The sequence below is a fragment of the Ailuropoda melanoleuca genome, chromosome 1, assembly GCF_002007445.2.
Source record: "Ailuropoda melanoleuca isolate Jingjing chromosome 1, ASM200744v2, whole genome shotgun sequence".
Classification (NCBI taxonomy): domain Eukaryota; kingdom Metazoa; phylum Chordata; class Mammalia; order Carnivora; family Ursidae; genus Ailuropoda; species Ailuropoda melanoleuca.
This window is the reverse complement of record NC_048218.1, coordinates 88,023,373-88,042,342: the sequence shown is the minus strand read 5'-3', so window position 1 is coordinate 88,042,342 and position 18,970 is coordinate 88,023,373. Positions and strand designations below refer to the sequence as shown.

The 18,970-nt window shown below is 34.4% G+C and overlaps 1 protein-coding gene across 2 annotated transcripts in view; it reads left to right on the top strand.

Annotated features, from left to right (window-relative positions):
• The window catches only part of NAALADL2 (N-acetylated alpha-linked acidic dipeptidase like 2), a 1,303,052-nt gene that overhangs the window by 302,177 nt on the left and 981,905 nt on the right, over positions 1-18,970 (top strand). For both annotated transcript variants that reach the window (XM_034662699.1, XM_034662703.1), the window contains one exon: positions 2,005-2,113. The gene's annotated coding sequence lies outside the window, so the exon portion shown is untranslated. The remainder of the gene's footprint in view (positions 1-2,004; positions 2,114-18,970) is intronic.

Here is an 18,970-nt window from a genome sequence, read left to right as displayed (position 1 = left end):
GTCTGGGTAGAGTCTATTATCAAATAAAACATTTAGTAAAGCCGATGATAGGTTTTGGTGTGAGTGTTTGAATGAGATGATCTCTAAGCTTCCTTCTAATTTCAGTGTTCTGACTTTAAATGATATTTGAAAGATCCACAAGGAACAAATTCAGGCAGGTTTCCCTAAGAACCGGAGAAAATCTCATCCTGAATAATGCATTTCAAAACATGAAACTAGAATTTATTTCACTTAGTAAATAGAATCCTGAATTTGTGTTTTGAAAAAGCAAGGATTGATCAAAGGTATTATGTTAGACAAGATGAACTATGACTTTTCAGCATCTAAACGATTCTACAGAGTTTGATTTTTAATCAAATGCAGGGATGCAGAGGACAGCATGCCATTTTTATCTAGTTAGATACCAAGAGAAAGGTGAGGGGTAAATTCCCATATGATTCAGATTTCCTGTGATTTGTCGCTTGAAAACGGAAGTCTCTGTGAGTGTGCCAATACCATTTTTATAATGGTTCCTTCATTTACATTGTTAAGGGAGAACAGAAGCCTACATTTGTATGAATACAATAATTGATTTCTTGCACAACCTTGCCTGTTGATAGACTATTGAGGCACTTTTAAATAAAAAGTGAGAATTGAGTAGTTATCTTCAGTCTTCTCCATTTCACATCCCTTTTATTTCCCACAAATGAGATATTCTCAAATGTCCTGAACTCTGTGTTTGTACATGTGTGCATGTGTGTCTGTACTGATGATGTAATGTCACTAGTCTTAAGCCAAGGACTTTATTTGATAATAAGTGGGTCCAGAAAGCTTATCGTTGCTGTATTGACCAAGTTAGGTTACTGTTATCAAGAAGCTCTGAAATTGGTGAGAAAAGAAAAAAGAGTTGGATGAGACTTCAAAATTAGATAAATTTACAGAAACTGCCTGAAGCAATTTTCCCCTGAAAGCAGAAGGAATTTAAGGTACAAATACAGAAACTTTATTTTATTCTGTATTTTGGTAGTTCGGTACTTTATGACACATTATTTCCTATTATGTAAAGTTTAAGGGAGATGTATGATTTTGAAGTGTGAGAGAAAAAATTAGGAAAGCAAAGAGAAAGTAAACACAAGTAGTCACAGCTTGTGTAATACTGCAAGTTGAGTTTGAAGAAAATAAGTAATAGCTTATTTGGGGGGAATAATTTTAAAAGGAAGATACACACTATAGTTTTCAGATATTATAAAGCTAAAATCAAAATATAAAACTAGGGGAAGTAAAATTAAACAGCTCTATTATCATGGCATTATTACTAGCATAGCCCATAAATTGAAATGTAGAATAACCAATTTTGGCATTAGGAAATATAAAGTAATAGGTGAAGTCCATCAATCTCCTGAGATACTTTATCTCCATTATTGAGCACCTGGTATGTGTTAGGCAGTGTGCTAGGCACATTGCTTACAATGTCTCTACTTTCACAATAGTTCTTCAAATTGCCTATTTTTATCCTAAATTTGAAGTGAAGAAATAAGAGTTAGAGAAATTACCCATAGTCACACAGGTGTTCAGTAGAAGAGCCAGGCTTTCAGTCCTAGCTATGCTCTTTCTGCTACACATTTATTTATTCCTTTGGTTAACCCTTTCTCCCCAAAGAAGTAAGTCACTTTGTGCCAGGTATTTGTTTTCTAGTGTATTTGTTTATTGTGTTTGGTAGTACATGGCATAAAGAAAATATGCCATTTAGGCTAGCTAAACTAAGGCATAAATGTAACACATAAAAATGAAAGCAAGAGAGAAAAGTATTTGTGTGATTGTGTGTACATTTGTCCTTTAAATGTTTTTTTTTTTTTTAATGTCTATACTTTCTTGCAAAAAAGAACGAATAATTTCAGGCTACTTACGATAAAAAAGAACTCTAAAAAGCATTAACTGAAGAATGAAATTCAGGAGCCAACTGATAAATTATCTAATACAGGTCCCAATTTAAATTGATCACCTCTGTTTTTGATTTATGAACAGGAAATGAGCTTTGACTGTTAGGGACCTGGATGAAGAGCCCTGGGTTCAGCTTGTCAGAGTCCTGTAGCCTACAAAGACCCTCTGGTTGCACGAGGATCATTCGATTGAAGTAAGACCTAATTACTTTAATTAGAATGTAAGACTTTTACTCTTGAATCAACTTTTAATAAGGTGACTTGACATGCCTCTATTATGTGCCAATAGTTGCTAATTTTGATTAAAAAAAAAGAATGAGAGCATTATTCTGTGGAAATGCTTATGTATTTCAGTTTCTGTTCATCTGTTTATTTCATGGACTTGAATCCTTTTCTTTGGATAGAGTTATTTAAATATTTTAATTCCATTGTGGCTGTTCAAATCGGTTCAATTTTCTTGCCTTTGTGGTATCAAATAATTTTTATACAACTATAAATTTTATTATAAATAATCACATCAGTCTCTCTCTGTTTAGTAAGTTGACCCGCTGATTTTCCTAAAAAATGACAACAATGCAGTTTGTGCCATGATTCAGCATGACTTATACAAGTTAACTTTTTGGAACATCTGTTTGTATATGGTAACATATAGACTGTGAACTTCCAGTTAGGCATTAGAGTTTTAATATATGTTTAAAGAGGGTTTATTGTTCTTCCTGAAATACTCTTACTTTGAGGGAATGATGCTGGTGTGTGATTGAAATGCTGTTCTGTGAAGCACTAGCAGCAATTAATGTTCAAATGCTGGTTCAGGCTTCCTGTGTATGAAACTGCATGGCATGGGTGATGCAAAGACCCAAAAGGCAGCCCAGAACCAAGAGCTAGGGGTTTTGAGCAGGCCCAGCATGGCCACCAACATCCTTTAAGAACTTGGACAAATAATTTAACCTTCTGAGTATTCCCATAGGTCTGAATTTGAAGGGGTCAGATTAAATCAGGGAAAGGTGACAAATTCATGTGCCTTGAGGTCAGGCATTTAATACAAATGTATGAAGTCTCTGGGTGTGAGACAGTGCAGAACAGTTAGCCTATGGGGAAGGAGTCAGTGCCCTCATAAAGCCATTCAGATTCCAACATTTTTAAGCTGGACAAAGAAGTAAATTGTGTGGTGTAGGGGAGGGGAAACCAAGAGGAGGATTAAATTTGGCCATTGGATTGAATAAATTCTAAGGTCATTTCCAATTCAGTACACGTTTGTAAAATTTTGTTACTATGCAAAACACTTAGAATTTGTCTAGGAATCTGTTGAGTGCTTTATATGTTCCTTTTTAAGTAATTGATGATAAATAAAATGTTTTCAGTTTAAATTTCCCCTTTAGTTGTACATTAGAATTAGGAGAAAAAGTGATTTGGCCATAAAATAGTTAAATGATTCAGCAGTTTAATATTCTGAGGTGTTTTTTGTTGTTGCTGTTTTGTTTTGTTTTATAATCAGTTGACCTGGACTAAGAATTTTGAATCTAGTGCTATAGTCCAAGAATAAAACTTAGCCTGTAAGTTACTGGTTAGCAACTTCTCTATCAGTATTTTCAATAAGAAATCATGTGAACATCTATAAGAGAGTCATGCAACCTTTTTGTGGCTAGTTTCATATTCTTTAAGTAATACTTTAGAAGTATTTTCTTTTGATTAATATTATAATCAATATTTTAAAACAAATGTTATTTTATATGGAAAAATTAAAGTTGTAGTTGAAATAAGTATATTTTCTAACAATTTTCTAGTTCCATCAATTTTTGCTCTTTTTGTATATTCCTTTTTACAGCGATGGCATATATTTCTTTTTATCACTGCCTTTTCAATCTATATTTTAGCTGAGAAAATAAGTACATTTTATCAGATGCTAATGGCAATTAGGCAGCAAGCCTAGTGGAAGATGGGAAGTGGGCCAAGTCAATATACTCTGGGGGTCTTATCTATTCTCTTGAGCTCAATTTATTTTATTTATTTTATTATTTTATTTTTTCAAAAGATTTTATTTATTTGACAGAGATAGAGACAGCCAGCGAGAGAGGGAACACAAGCAAGGGGGAGTGGGAGAGGAAGAAGCAGGCTCATAGTGGAGGAGCCTGATGTGGGGTTCTATCCCATAACGCTGGGATCACGCCCTGAGCCGAAGGCAGACGCTTAACCGCTGTGCCACCCAGGCGCCCCTCTTTAGCTCAATTTAAATCAGAATTTATGTCTACAAGAAAACTGAACCCATAACTGTGGGGAGGCATGTGTGTTATCTCAGTGACAAAGGGAGAATTAGAAGAAACTAGAATTTTTATGCCTTTAGTTGAGACCTTCTAATAGTTTCTTCTTTCTATATTACTTGTACAGCTTTTCATTTCAGGATCATATGCATTTGTAGACCTGTTCAACTTACTTCACGTATGATTAGTTTTGAGAACAGGTGCATGGTGTGAGGGATGCTTATATCTTTCACATAATTTTTCCAAGTGTTAGTACAAACTGTTACTGTCTTTAAGATACATCCTGAAATAATGTTTAAATTTTTTTATTAGATGTTATAGTCCAGCCATGTTGTAATGATTTTAAGTATTTACTGCTCATTTTTTTGATAACCAAGTCAAACCTGAAGTGCTTAGATATTAATACTCAAATGGATTAGAAGTGGTTAGATCTGTTCCTTGACTGACCCACATCTGACATTAAAAGTAAAAGATCTTTTTTCCCCCCAAACATTCATGATGTCCTCTGAAGGCTCCACATATTGTGGAAAATAAAAATAAACATGTACGTAAAAATATTAGCAGATATAATTTAAGGTAAGCCAAACAGGGAGGCTTTCTAACGATGCTATCTCACATCCTATTATCTTGTTTTATAGAGGCATTTAAAAAAATTACCAGTGTGATTAAGCATTTTCTTTATTCTCTTTAATGAATACACTCATATATGTTTATGAATAAATTCATGAATGTTTATCTTCAGTGCTTTAGTAACACATAGAGTATATGGACAAGGTAGATGTTTAGACATTATTCCTTTATTATCTTTCTAGGCGTATAGAATTAATGACAAGAATGTCCAATCTATTGCTTAAATCACTGATTCCCAACATTAAAACAAAGTAATGCAAACTCTAAATTGAGGTAGTTAATTGCCACCCTTCCCATATGTATACCTCATCAGTGGTTCTGAAACTAAGAACCTCAGATTTTAATTCCTTTCATGCGACCAAAGGCTCTGATACGCGCTTAACATAAGTTCACCTTTAGCGTTTGACATTTGTTATGCAAGGCTTTCAAATGAAGTGTTTAATTAAAATTAAAGTGCCATTGTTTTTAATAACCCAGAAAAAATGGGTATGAATTAAATTAAAAAAAAAAAAAGATATGACAGTGGATTTAAGAATACCGTAGCTCCTGTGTGAATACTGGAGTTGTTTGAAAAATTTTATAAAACATTCTTATTATCAAAATCTAATTTAAGGTTTAATGATGCAGTAAAGTTGAGATGTTCACAAAGAAACCAGAATAATAACAGTAAAAATTTAGCCATAGCTTAGTACAATCTAACCAAAATTTTCTGGTCAATTAGATTTGATTGTGTTAAAGAGTGACAAACTACAGAAGTAATTAGAAATCACGCATTAGTGAGTGGCTGGATGCTGGAGCCCATTAAAGCCATTTTTATGCTTCCTGAGGTTTGACACCCCTTCCTGGGTCTCTGTAAACCAAAGTACATGCAATTATCACCCTCTTTATTTTTCTTGAGAAGGTTCTCACTAAACTGTTTAATAAATGTGATTTGTTCCAGAATTTACTTTTACTTTTCTTAAGAGGCAGACTTTGCATAGGCTACAAGACTAATAACAAAAATAATAACAAAAATAGGCCAGTTAAATGATCTAACTAAGTATATATATGTAAAAATAAAACCTAGTGTCATAAATAGCCTGAAACACTCAGGAGCTGTGCATTTCTAACCCACTGGATTTATATAGAACCTTACCAATGCTCTAAGTCCTATACTGGAGAGATAGGGAAGAGCACTGATGGCTAGTACCTACTTGTCATGATCTGTCCTTAAGTACTCCCACACCTACAATGTAATTTCACCTAAACAATGGTATTCTGGTTAATCTCAGCATGTGATTAGCTTTGTTAGGAAAAGATTTGTAGTCTATTTCTTATAAAGTACATTTTGATCAGTAAAATATTTTTGTTTGAGCTATATCATATACTTAACTAATATATAATTCATAAAGTATTCTAAACATTATAAATATTTAAATTTTATTGTACTATTTCTCGTAAAAATAATTTTTATATTAAATTCTATCCTGAAAGCTGAAGTTATATTACTTTCTTATACTTTCTTTATAAATCTGTTTCTCTCAGTAGACTCACTTAAAATAGCTTCTTTTCTAAATAAATAAAAGAAAGTAACAATATTCATGTAGGGAATAAGTAGTCAGCCATTAAGAGCTAAGTGATATTTTAAAGGGGAAGACCCCAACTCATTAACTTCTTTATTTTTTAATTTTATTTTATTTTATTTTATTTTTTATTTTGTATTATTTGAGACAGAGCGTGCATGCACACTCAAGCGGGGGAGGAGTAGAGGGAGAGGGGCAACTGTCTGCTGAGCTCTGGGCCCCAAGTGAGGCTCAATGTCGCAACCCTGAGATCATGACATGGCCCGAAATCAAGAGTTGGGTGCTCAACCGACTGAGCCACCCAGACACCCCTCTTTTTATTTTTATATAGATAAATCAATTGTTAGGTATTTCTTACCTAATTTCATAAGTTTTTTTTGAAGCTCTTTGCATATAGTTTTTGAAGAAAATCATCAAAGATACCAGCTTTTAACTGTATTAATCAGCTTGGCAGCAATTAATTTAGTATTGACATTGAAAATTATCTTTACGCAAGTGGCTTCCTTTTCTTATATAACTGAAAGAAATCTGTAACCTTTCCTTGCAAATTTGACACATGGTTTCTTGTGAACTTACATTCGATGAATTTCATACTTGTGTGTATATGAAGTGCTTTCTTATCCTTGAAACATCTTTTTATATTTACATTACCAAGAAAAATAACTCTAAAACTGATTTTTTTTTCAAGCCAAATGTTCACCTTTTAAATAAAAGGTTGTTTGTAACCTGCAAAACTCATTCTCTTCTTTATATATAAAATGTGTAGCATATTAATATTTCGAAAAAATATCCTCTAAATTTTTTCAAAGATAATTTCATAGAAATGTTTTTGGTGAGCCTATATTATGTGTTGGGCACTATCTTGGGTACTAGAGGAACATAGTTAATTATGCTACAGTACTTTCCTTCAAGATGTTCACTGTTTATTGGGGATACAAATAATTGCAATATAGTATGCTAAGGTAATGTGAAAGCACAAAGGTAGGACTATTTTGTTTTGTTTTGTTTTTTAATTCTCAAGTACTTCTAGCCCAGATCAATCTCTTTGGTGTCAGATCAAATACTAGGGTGATTAATATTTTAGAGAGCCAAACTGAAGCAGCCATACCATGCTAGTCCAAAACAACGAATATAACATAACATATAAGAATTACATGCATGTGTGGTATTACCTTAACATTAAAGTATGGAAAATAGGTATTTATTTGAAATTACATATTATTTCTTATTTACTTTTCTGTTACATAATTGGTATTTAGACAGAATAGTCGTAGAATAGTTAAAACTGTCAATTCGTACTTACTAGGACAAAGTTAACAAATAATATGTATGAAATATAACAATATTTTTGTTTCATTCTATCCTCTGATAGAGCAATTAATTTTAACTACTTTTTGAATTTTTATTGGACATTTAAATTTTATAGACTATATTGTGAACTTAAGATAAATTTGGAGTTATAAATGGAGAATTTAAACACAAAAGAACTAAGTAAACAGATGTTACCTATATTTAATGCAGAACAAGGACATATTTTTCTGTCCCATGATACAATAGGATATTTTTATTCTTTGTTTCATTTTCTAATAACCCTTCTCTTAAGTGTTTAAGTACTGTAAGTATTCAGTGTCATACTAAAATTGAATATAGTTACATTTAACATTTACTTTGATTTGAAGCTCTGCCCTCATCAAGGCCTTATTACACTAATTCCTTGTATCAGCCCAATGTGATAACACCAGGTTAAATATTCTCTCAAAGAAAATTTTTTTTATTACTTTGGATTTTACTTACTTGAAGCAGCAGCTATTTAGATTTGTTAGAATTATATCCCAGATCTATCGATTCACTTAATATCTGCAGGCTTGTTCTGGCAGAAATGCTGCATCAACCAGGCCTTTTGCTTGTATGCATTTACTATATAGGATATCAAAATATTCATCATTTTTGAAAACTTCAGAGCACATTGTAGGGTAACATAAGTTAAACCTGTCTTCTTCAGGGACAGTGATTTTAAAGTACAGAGGTGATATGAACTTGGATATACAGTCAACATTAGATTTCAGATAAATTACAGTTTTAGTAAAGAACTAGAAAAGGGTAGCCAAGTTAAAGAAGACTGATTTGGGGGGGGAGGAAGTTTTATAGTAGTTTCTGAGTTTTTGTTTCAGGCTTAACAACTCAGGTGCAATCAGTTTTTTCCAGATTCCTTATGGCCAGAGTTAATCAGATTTAGAGAAACCACCCATAAATGTCTACTTTATTTCAATCCTTTTCTTCTTATCTTCAGTGTATTTCCAAATTAGAGAAGAACATTATTCTTGTCCCATACTTTCAAAATGAATTTATGGCAGGCCAAGATTTTAATCCTTTTGTGTGGCCTGTAACAATGATAGCCATCTTGTAGTCTTATGTCTGAGGAGAATATATAGTTTTATTTCTGTAAAGTCCAAAATCTCATTAAGTACTTCTGCACTTTGATGTAACTAAAAAATGATCAAAAGCTTTCATTATGAAATCCTCAATTTCACAGTTGGGCAAAACACACATCCTTTGAGCAGTGTTACCTGTAAGTTGTGCAGGGCAGTTAGCAGGTAATATCTGCATTTTCTTTGGCCTGACGTTTATAGGCTGATTGGGATTTGTCAAAATTTACACTCACATTGTCTGCCAAGTATGTAAATAGAGGAGTGTGGTAGTCAGAATAATGGCCCTGCAAGATGTTCAAGTCTTAATCTTCGGAATTTGTGAATATATTGTTACCTGACAAAAGGGGGATTAAGATAGCAGATGGAATTAAGTTTGTTAATCAGCTGACTTGACCATAGGAAGAATATGGGCATCTGGGTGGAGCAGTCAGTTAAGCTTCCAGCTCCTGGTTTCAGCTCAGGTCATGATCTCAGGGTCCTGAGATCAAGCCCTGAACTGGGCTTCACGCCCAGAGTGGAGTCTGCTTGACTCTCCCTTTCTCTCAGCAACTCCCCCCACCCCTGATTCTCTCACTCTCTCAAATAAATAAATAAATCTTTAAAAAAAAAAAAAAAGGAAGAATATCTTCAATTATCCAGGTGGCCCCACTGTAATCACAGGGTTCTTTAAATATGGGAGAGGGAACGAGAAGAGTCAGTGTCAGAGCGATGTGATCTGTGAGATTCAACCAGCCATTGATTGTTTTGAAGATGTGAGGAGACACCAGGCAAGGAATGGAGGTGGCCTCTAGGAGCAGGAAAAGTCAAGAAAATATATACTCCCCTAGAACCTCCAGAAAGGAACTCAGTTATGCTAGTATTTTGGTTTTTAGCTCCAATGCCTTGTAACCCAGTAATATTCATTTCAGGATCCAGCCTCCAGAACTGTAAGATAATAAATTTCTGTTGTTTTATGCTATTAGGTCTGTGTTAATTTGTTACAGGGCAATAGGAAATTAATGGACAAAGTCTAGTTTTTATTTGGGGAGGGTATCAGCATTCTTTGTTTTATGTTTTCTGTGGTTTCATAGTATCTTCATAAAAACCTAGAAGAAGATTTGGAACTCCATTTTTCAAAACAAAGCACCTAAGGACTAGAGGAAACATTTCATTGTTGTGATTCAGTGCATCACTGAATATACTGAGAAAAGTGTGTTGTTAATAAGGTCCAATTAAATCTGGTTTAGATTATAATTGATCAACCCATCTATTCAAAATTTCTCCTTTTGTTTGCCTACATGGCTGTAGCCTCTGAATCAAGAAACATAACTTTATTTATTTTTATAGAAAAAATCACGTGCATTTATTCTTGTGGTGTGCTCATAGGCTAATACAGTGACTGTTTTGGCCGAGCACTGATGTATTTTGGGGAGATGGAAAAAAAACAAAATAAAACATATGACTGATTTATAAGTACTCGTGTGTTTCATCTAGGACTTGTGAAATTTCGACTCTCTGTATGCTTTTGTATCCCCTTTTCCACCATGCCCATTCCCAAATTCTTTTCTGCCTATTGTATAAAATGCTCTGTCTTGGTTAAATATCTCCCTAATACAATTACATGTGTATTTCTGTCATTAAAATAATACAGTTGTCTGGGTTATACTGACATTGGTATTATAATCATTCCCATTTCATTATCTGAACTCTTAGAAAACATGGTCAAAGTATTCACAATGTTAAGATTAAACTAGCGTTACCTCAATGCAAAGCACACAATTAATCCACAGGAAAGTGAAAGATGACTGTTAATGCTCATGATTACAATGCACTTAGGTTGCACATACAAGTCACATCACTCAATGCCGCAACAATGAATGTTTCATTTCTATGAACTGCAAATCACAGTTGCCAACCAGCAATTGGGGAAAAAACAGGGACAGTAACTAGTGAGAATGGATCATCTATGTCCTATCCATTTGAAACTAAATAGAGTGTTTCTTATTGCTTCAATTTTTTGAACTGCCATATGGGTTTTGTACTTTTCCCCTAACTTTCTGTACCCATTGCTGAAAAGCAGCATATTTTGCCTCCCAAGAAGGGGTTTCCTGGGACATGGGGATTTTAGTGCTCAAAGCAGAGTAGTGCCAAGTAAAGCTGAATCAGTGGTCATCCTAAAACCAGTGCATAGCTTTAAGATATAATTGATACTCAACATACCTAAAACATAGTCTTCTCATATGTGCTTACAATAAATTTTCTATCTTGGTGTATTGCATTAAACTGATCAAATCAGAAATGTAGAAATCGTCATATTTCTCTCTTAGTCCTTTTTCCAATAATTCAATAGGTCCTATGATGTATCTACTTTTAAAGATTTTATTTATTTGAGAGAGAGAGAGTGTGTGAGTGGGGGAAATAGCAGAGGGGGAGGGAGAGGGACAAGCAGACTCTGTGCTGAGCACAGAGCTCCACACAGTTCTTTATCCCAGGACCCTGAGATCATGACCTGAACTGAGGGCAGACGCTTAACTGACTGAGCCATCCAGGCACTCCAGTACTATGACATATTTTAAATTCTTTTTTCATTTTCCATTTTATTTTTTGAATATTGAATGCTTCTCATGTTCCAAAAATTCTAGATATGAAAAGATGGACAGAGAAAAGTCTATCTCCTTTCCACCTTGACCCCAGTCTTTCCAGTTTCCACCCAGGCTAAAGTAGTTTCCATTCTTATTAGTTTCATATGCATCTTTATGAATATACATGCAAATATAAATACTGTTTTTTACTTTGTCTCCCTTGGCAATAATCACTGTGATTTGAAAATAAGAATGGACACCATATAGCGTACAGTCAGAGGGTCCTTAGCAGTTCTGAAAGTCATCTGGGTAAATGTTACCAGCTTACTACCCCGAAGGTAAAAACAAAACAAAACAAAAAACAAAAACCTCAAATTAGGTCCCAGTTCTGCTCTTTAGGTATGGCTCCCTAGTTTTTGTGCTCCCTAGGTTTTGGCTTTACCCTCTGGAAGGATCTTCCATTTCTATCTTCTTCCTTTTATATAAAGCAAGCAGTGGAAAGTGTACACTTATTGGTGGCTGAGCAGTTTTCTCTGCCTGTTTCCTCCCAACAGAAATTTGGGAGCTCAGAGGTATTTTATATGACTCATCTAGTTATAGTCTCTTTGCAAATACAGCTCTCTCAATATCTTTTATCCCCACAGTGTGTTTCATCAGCTGTATGTGACAAAGGCCCTTTGACTCTCTAGGATATTCTATGCATACAATTACATCTTGATGTCTCTGTAGTTAGTAACAGTTTGATCTCTTCCTTTCCAAAACATACATTTATAACTTCTTTTTCTTATTTTTTTGTTTTGTTTTTTGTTTGTTTGTTTGTTTGTTTTTTGGTTAGTATTTTCAGTACAGTGTTAAGTAGTATTGGTAATGAGAGCTTTTGTCTTGTTGCTGATTTTGTTGGTTATAAGCTTCTGGTGTTGCTCCATAAGCATGATAGTGGCTTTTAGCCTGAGCTGGATTTATCTTATCATATGGAGGAAGTTGCTATCTAAATTTATTTTATTGAGTCTTTTAATAAAAAAATGGTTATTGAATTTTGACAAATGGTTTTTCAGCATTAACAAAGACAATAAAATGTTTCTGAGATCCATTAATATTATAACACAATTTTATTAAAAGATTTCCTAATATTGAAAATTCTTAGACTCTTAGAATAAACCTCTTTTAGTCATGATGTATGATTCTTTTTGGTATACATAGATTAAATTTGCTAGTATTAGGATTTTTACTTTGATATTCATAAGTGATATTGATTTGAGGGTAGGAGCGTGTATATACAATATGTGTTGTACCAGGAGGTTTTCTTCTTTAACCTATAATATGGAAATTTTAGAAGCCTTAAAATTGTTTGATCTTTAGAGACTTAAAACAAAATTGCCCCATGAAATCCTTTTGGACTGATGCCTTAGGATTTACCTCTTGACAAATTTCCCTATTTCTTCTATGTAAATCAATCTTTAGATTTTCCATCTCTTCTGAGGTCAGTTTTAGCAAATTGTATTTTCTTAGAAAATTATCCTTTTTTTTTTTTTTGGATTTTCAGATTTATTTGCATTGTGTTTAGCAACCATCTCTATTAAAAAAATTATTCTATGGTTATTTTTCTTTTATAACTTATTAATTTTTGTGCATTTCTATTTTTTAAAATACGTTCATTAGTAATTGTTTTCTTTCAAATAACCAGCTGTTTAATTATTAATTCTATTATATTCTCGGTTTTCTTATCTGCTTTTTCTTTAATAATTTGTTCTGTTTTGTTTCATTGCAATTTCCCATTCCTTTTCTAATTTTTATAGTAGACTTAATTTATTTTCATTGACTTTTTTTTTTTTATGGACAAAATGCTAAATAAAAATTCTCCTCTGAGCAATGTGTTTAACTTTTCAGAACTACATTTTGCAGGAGGAGTGGGAGTTACATAGTTCGTGCCTCTCTCTCTCTCTCTCTCTCTCTCCCTCTCTCTCTCTATATATATATATAACACTTTTTATAATTAGGTGTACTCTGAGGGACTGAATAGTTATATAACCTCTGACCATTGAAAGGTGTGTGTGTGTGTGTATGAGAGAGAGAGAGGAGGCTCAAACTTGTTTACATGTGTACCCTTTTAGCCACTGGTCATACTTTGTTTCAACAAAAGTGACCGCTATGGACTAAATTGAATACCACAAAATTCATAAATTGAAGCATTAGCTTCCAGTGTGATAGTATTTAGAAATGGGGCCTTTGGAAGATAATTAGGTTTAGATGAGGCCGTGACAGTGGGACTGTTATGATGTATTACTGCCTTTATAATCAGAGACGCCAGAGAGCTTGCTTCTTTTTCATCCACATGCACCATGTATGAAGGGAGGTCCACATGAGGACACAACAAGAATGTGTTTTCTGCAGCGCAAGGAGAGAGCCCTAACCAGACCTGGATCTTGCTGGCAACTTGATCTTAAACTTCTGGTCTCCAGAACTATGAGGAATATATTCCTATTGTTGAAGCCACCCAATCTATAATATTTTGTTGTGGCAGCCTGAATTGACTAAAACAATGACATTTCATTTTACTTATGGAAGCCTCTGCTAACTATTATGTATTTTTCAAAGTAGTAAAAAGATAATGGGTTTTACCATGGTAGTGATTATAATGGGAGATTGGAAATTTTGGAAAATGATTTTTTTTGTTATGATACATATGTTTTTAAAATGCATATCAAGAAAACATACAGCCATATAGTAAGCAGTGTTACAAGTTTATAAAATGTAATGAAAGGATTTTGTTTCCAATTCAGAAATCATTACTTGATATGCTTAAGTAAACCCTTCGATATTCATGATTCCTGTGTGAATGAAGATTGACAAAGTATGAAATGAGGACACCATATTTCCACATATGAAAAATTACAGAGCTATTTTTTTTTAACATTAGAAATTTTGACCTGCTTGCTTAGCATTAAGATGTGCTTCAAAGTAGGTTGGGTTAGAATGTGAATGTCATTGAAAGAGCTTGCTTAAGGATTAACACCTATAACTGGTTTTTTGTCTTTTTTCAGTCTTGTCTCAAGGGATAGGATACTCTTATTAATAATAGCAGCTGAAGATGCTTTTTACACTTTATATTACTTAATCCTCACTACCTTTTTTTTGTGAGAGGTGTGTTTTTATTTTTAAGATTTATTTATTTTTTGAGAGAGAGTGGGCACGTGCACTGGGGGGAAGGGCAGAGGAAGAGGAAGAGGGAGAATCCCAAACCGACTCCCTGCTGAGCGCTGAGCATGGAGCCTGATCCTGGACTTAATCCCACAAACCACAGCCCCCACCAGCCCTGCCCCCACCGCACCCCCAAGATCATGACCTGAGCCGAAATCAAAAGTGAGACACTTAACCAACTGAACCACCCAGGTGACCCTGTGAGAAATTTTATTATCTTCATTTTCAAATAAGGAAACAATAAAAAAGGGCAAGGGTGTTTTCCTAATTCATATAACTAGATTGTGGCAGAGTTGAGGTTTAAATTATTTCATACCCTTAAGCATTAAGGGTATGAATTTGTTGTTGTTGTTGTTAGGTTTTTTATTTCTTTGTTTTTAGTATATGGTTAATGAGCTCTTCCGTTAGGTTAGAAATATGATCAAATTAAGATTTAACAAAGTTGTTTTTCTCCCAGTGATAACTTTGATACATTTTTGTGAAGTACCAGATATTTTCTGTAACAAAAAAACTTGAATCTGCTTCTGCTTTGCTGTGTCCTAAATACATATATTGTCTGTCTCTGAATAATCTAGTTCTGCAGATTGCCAAAGAATTTAGGAGAGTAGGACACATGGTAGATTCTTAAGAGAAAGTGAACACGTTTCCTATTCCCTGTAACTATTAGAAATTATTTCCTTACAATAATAACTTTATAAAACCACAAATTGAATAGTTCATCCTTGATTTCAAGAATCCCTAAGAAATTTCATCAGACTTAAGACATTTATCTAATATAATTAGCTAGAATTTGTGATCCAAATGTTTGCTTCTCCACAATTCTTTTAATGTCTATAATTCCACTTGCTAACATCTTCTCAAATGAATCTGCATGGTCAGTTCTCTGCTGTCACAATTTCTAAGCAGTAACTTTGTTCATAGTTCCATTGTGTAGGCAGAGGTTCTAAGCTTGTAGCCTGCTGTGATTATTGATCTATTTCTTAATAATTCTATATCAGGCAGTCACACAATTCACAAATTGTCTGGGAGGGAAAAAATGCATTAGCCATGCATTTAGAGGCTCTATGAAGAATTTTAGGCTTCTCTGTTATGTAGAATGATTGTAAAGCACCACAGTGAGACTTTTAAACAAATCAGAATTACAGCTTTCTTGTTCTAAAATATAAATGTTTCTTTAAGGAATCATTTTGGTATTTGCCTAAGGTTGTTTTCCTCTTCAGTTTGAATAGGATATGAAATTTTCTAAGTCCAAATTAGGTGATTAGCCAAGCCGTGTTCAGTAATGTTCGGTCTTTGCTCTCAAATGTGCTTTTTCCATTTCGTGGCTCTGCTGTGTCTGGACTTCTGCTCTATATTCTGGGCCAGGCAGTGTGCAGCTATTCTGATGTCACCTCTGCTCCATCTACTGGAATAATGATTTTTACTATGTACACTCTTTAGCAAAATTGCTATTTTTATAGTAGCTTTTTAAGAAAGTTTGTCAAAAGCATGGTGCCTAAGAGCATTAAAGTTATTTAGTTAAATTGAGAAAACTCAGAGCAGAATTAAGATGAAACTATTAAATTAATCCCATTCTTTTATACTCAAATATATGCAGCCAGCACTGTCTTCTGTCACGGAAAGATAGAACACTGCTTTTCATGGATGGAGAAGCTGGTGCATGAGGGCAGGGAAGTAGGTGAATTTTGAAATAAAGCTGGTACTGTGGTGTCTGATTTGCTCTGATTCCTGATCTCACAGCCACAGTGAGCTATTTGTTCTCAGACATGCCCTGACCTCTCATGTCTCCTTGCGTTTGTCCATGTTCTTTCTTCTTAGAGCCCTCTTCTCAATCCTGCTTACTTGGAAAACTTCGATCTCCTATTTTTCAAGATTCCTGACCATTCTTTTTATGTGTTTCCTGACACCTCAGGCTTAAAGAAAGAGCTCTCATCTCTGTCTTCCTATGGTAACTCCAGTATATTTCTGTTTTAGCATTTTTGCACAGAATTATTGTCTGTGTACATATGTCTTTTTTCATTAGATTCTATACTCTTTGAAGGCAACACTATTGTTTTTGTTGTTACTTATGATCAACTGCTTTTGCTAAAGAAGTGAGGTTCCAATACTTGGAGATCACCTTGCTTGCAAAGTGCTTGGATTTAAGTACTCAAATCCAGAAAAGTTAAGGCGAAGCATCTTTGTTTTGCATAAATATAGTTGGAATATTTTGGGTCAGTAGTAACAGTGAGGCCAAGTACAGGGATACAGTGTCTGAAGCAGCCAATGAGAGAAGCTGGGGCATAATTGAGGGAATGGTTGGTTAGGTGCTTAGGCAGAGAGACTTTGGTGAACAGATATGACTTAGGAGCATTTTGGAAGCAGGAGTCTGTGGCGTGTGAGATGTTCACTTTCTGTGACTTTTCTACAAAATATTCAGTCTGTCTTGTTCACCAGTGATTTTGTTGCTCAAGGATATTTTGGGGAAACAAAAAGTGATACAGTGGTTTTCCTTCAAGGTTGGCCTGGGGTGAAACAGAGACAACAAGTCAGGGGATAGTGAGGCATCTAGCTTATAGTGAAAACCTCAATACTAGCAGAATACCTGGGACCATGATGTTAGGGAATGAATTAATCAAGGAATGGATAGTGCATTCTTAGCCAAATGCAGGAGGAGCCAGTAAAGTAATTGATTTTAACTTTTTTTTTCAGAAATTGAAACTTCTTTAAAATTAGCAAGAGAGGGGAATGACACATAAGAGCCTGAAGAATTACCACCATTATTCTTTCCAGCTTCAGAAAGCAGAGGTGACAGGTTGGCACTGAGGGTGCCAACTACTTGCCTGAATACTCAACAAGTCACAGCAGGGACCCGAAACGGCCCCTGTCTTGGTTCCTTTTTATCTTCAAAAAGAGACAAACAACCACAGAGCCTCAGTTCCGCATTTTAAAATCTTTTCTTTCTCCCTTAATGAAACACAAACTTTCCCAGGATATATTTTATTTTTTTCAAGGAGGCAGCATGATTTAGTGAAAGATAATGGAATTCTATGTTTGGATCTTTGCACCAACACTTTCTCACTTCTGTTAATTATCTTCAGCATAATGAATGGAATAATATATAAAACTAACTAGAGCCAGGGATATAATAGATGCTCATTTATCTTTCTTTTTCCTCCCCTGTCATCTGCACTCTTGGAATAAGTAGTTATCAGGAATATGCAAGAGGGCACGTTGAGAGTTGGTGAAGTACATGTAATAGGAGCATCCTAGAGACAACGATGGATGTTTGAAGAAGGGAGACTCAGGCTTAGACAAAAATTCCCTTCTTTCTAGTTTTGCCTTAGGCTTGCCTTTGGGGTAGCCTTTTGCCTTGTAATTAGCTGCTTGGTAACAGAAGGAAGCCTGTTCAGGAACACAGCCTCATGCTTGCCCATTCCCTGTTTAAACTATGGAGATTGCTATAGAGTGAATGTGTCCCCTTAAAATTCATGTGTTTAAATCCTAATCCTCAAAGTGATGGTATTAGGAAGTGGGGCCTTTTGGTGGTGATTATGTCATGAGGGTGGAGCCTTATGATTGGGATAAGCGCCTTTATAAAAGAGAATCTAGAGAGCTAGCTTACCCCTTCCACCATGTGAGAACAAAGACACAGGTGCTATCTGTGAAGCAGAAAGTAGGTCCTTACCTGACATTAATTCTGCCAGCACTTTGGATCTTGGATTTGATCTTGGAGTTTCTAGTCTCCAGAACTGTGGGAAATTTCTGTTGTTGGGGTGAGCACTAGGTGAGGAATCACTGGATTCTGGTCCTGAAACCAGTGCTGCATTGTATGTTAACTAACTTGAATTTAAATTTAAAAATAAAGGAGTTTCTGTTGTTTTTAAGCCACCATTTTGTGGTGTTTGGTTATAGTAGCCTGAATGGACCAAGAGATATTTCCAGATTGTTGAATGGCTTAAAGGTCTTATAATGTGGATGAATGTTCAGTCTGTCTAGAATGGTTTTAACAGCTTATTTTCATTTGCATCATGAACAAGTGATACTTTTTTGTACTGATGCATCACTTTATTAAAAAAATAAACAACATTTTACAGTAAGATTAATTGCTTGTTTCCTACTGGGTCTTATCCAGACCGTTTTCTTTATTTATAAAATTCTTATGTCTGTAATTTATAATAGATTTTAGAAAAATGTGTGCACAAATAACAATGCCAGCAAACATTATATTTAGTTATGATAGTAGTTTCATCCACATATTTTTTCTTTTGTCAGTAGAAAGCATAAGATTTTTTCTTAAGAAATTTAGAATTAACTAGAAAATCTGTTCTGCATTTATCCTATCAAAATTATTTGTATATTTGGCAGCTGGGATTAGTCTACTATTTGCATTATACCATAATGCCTGCTCTCAGTGCTATGCTGTTAATTTGC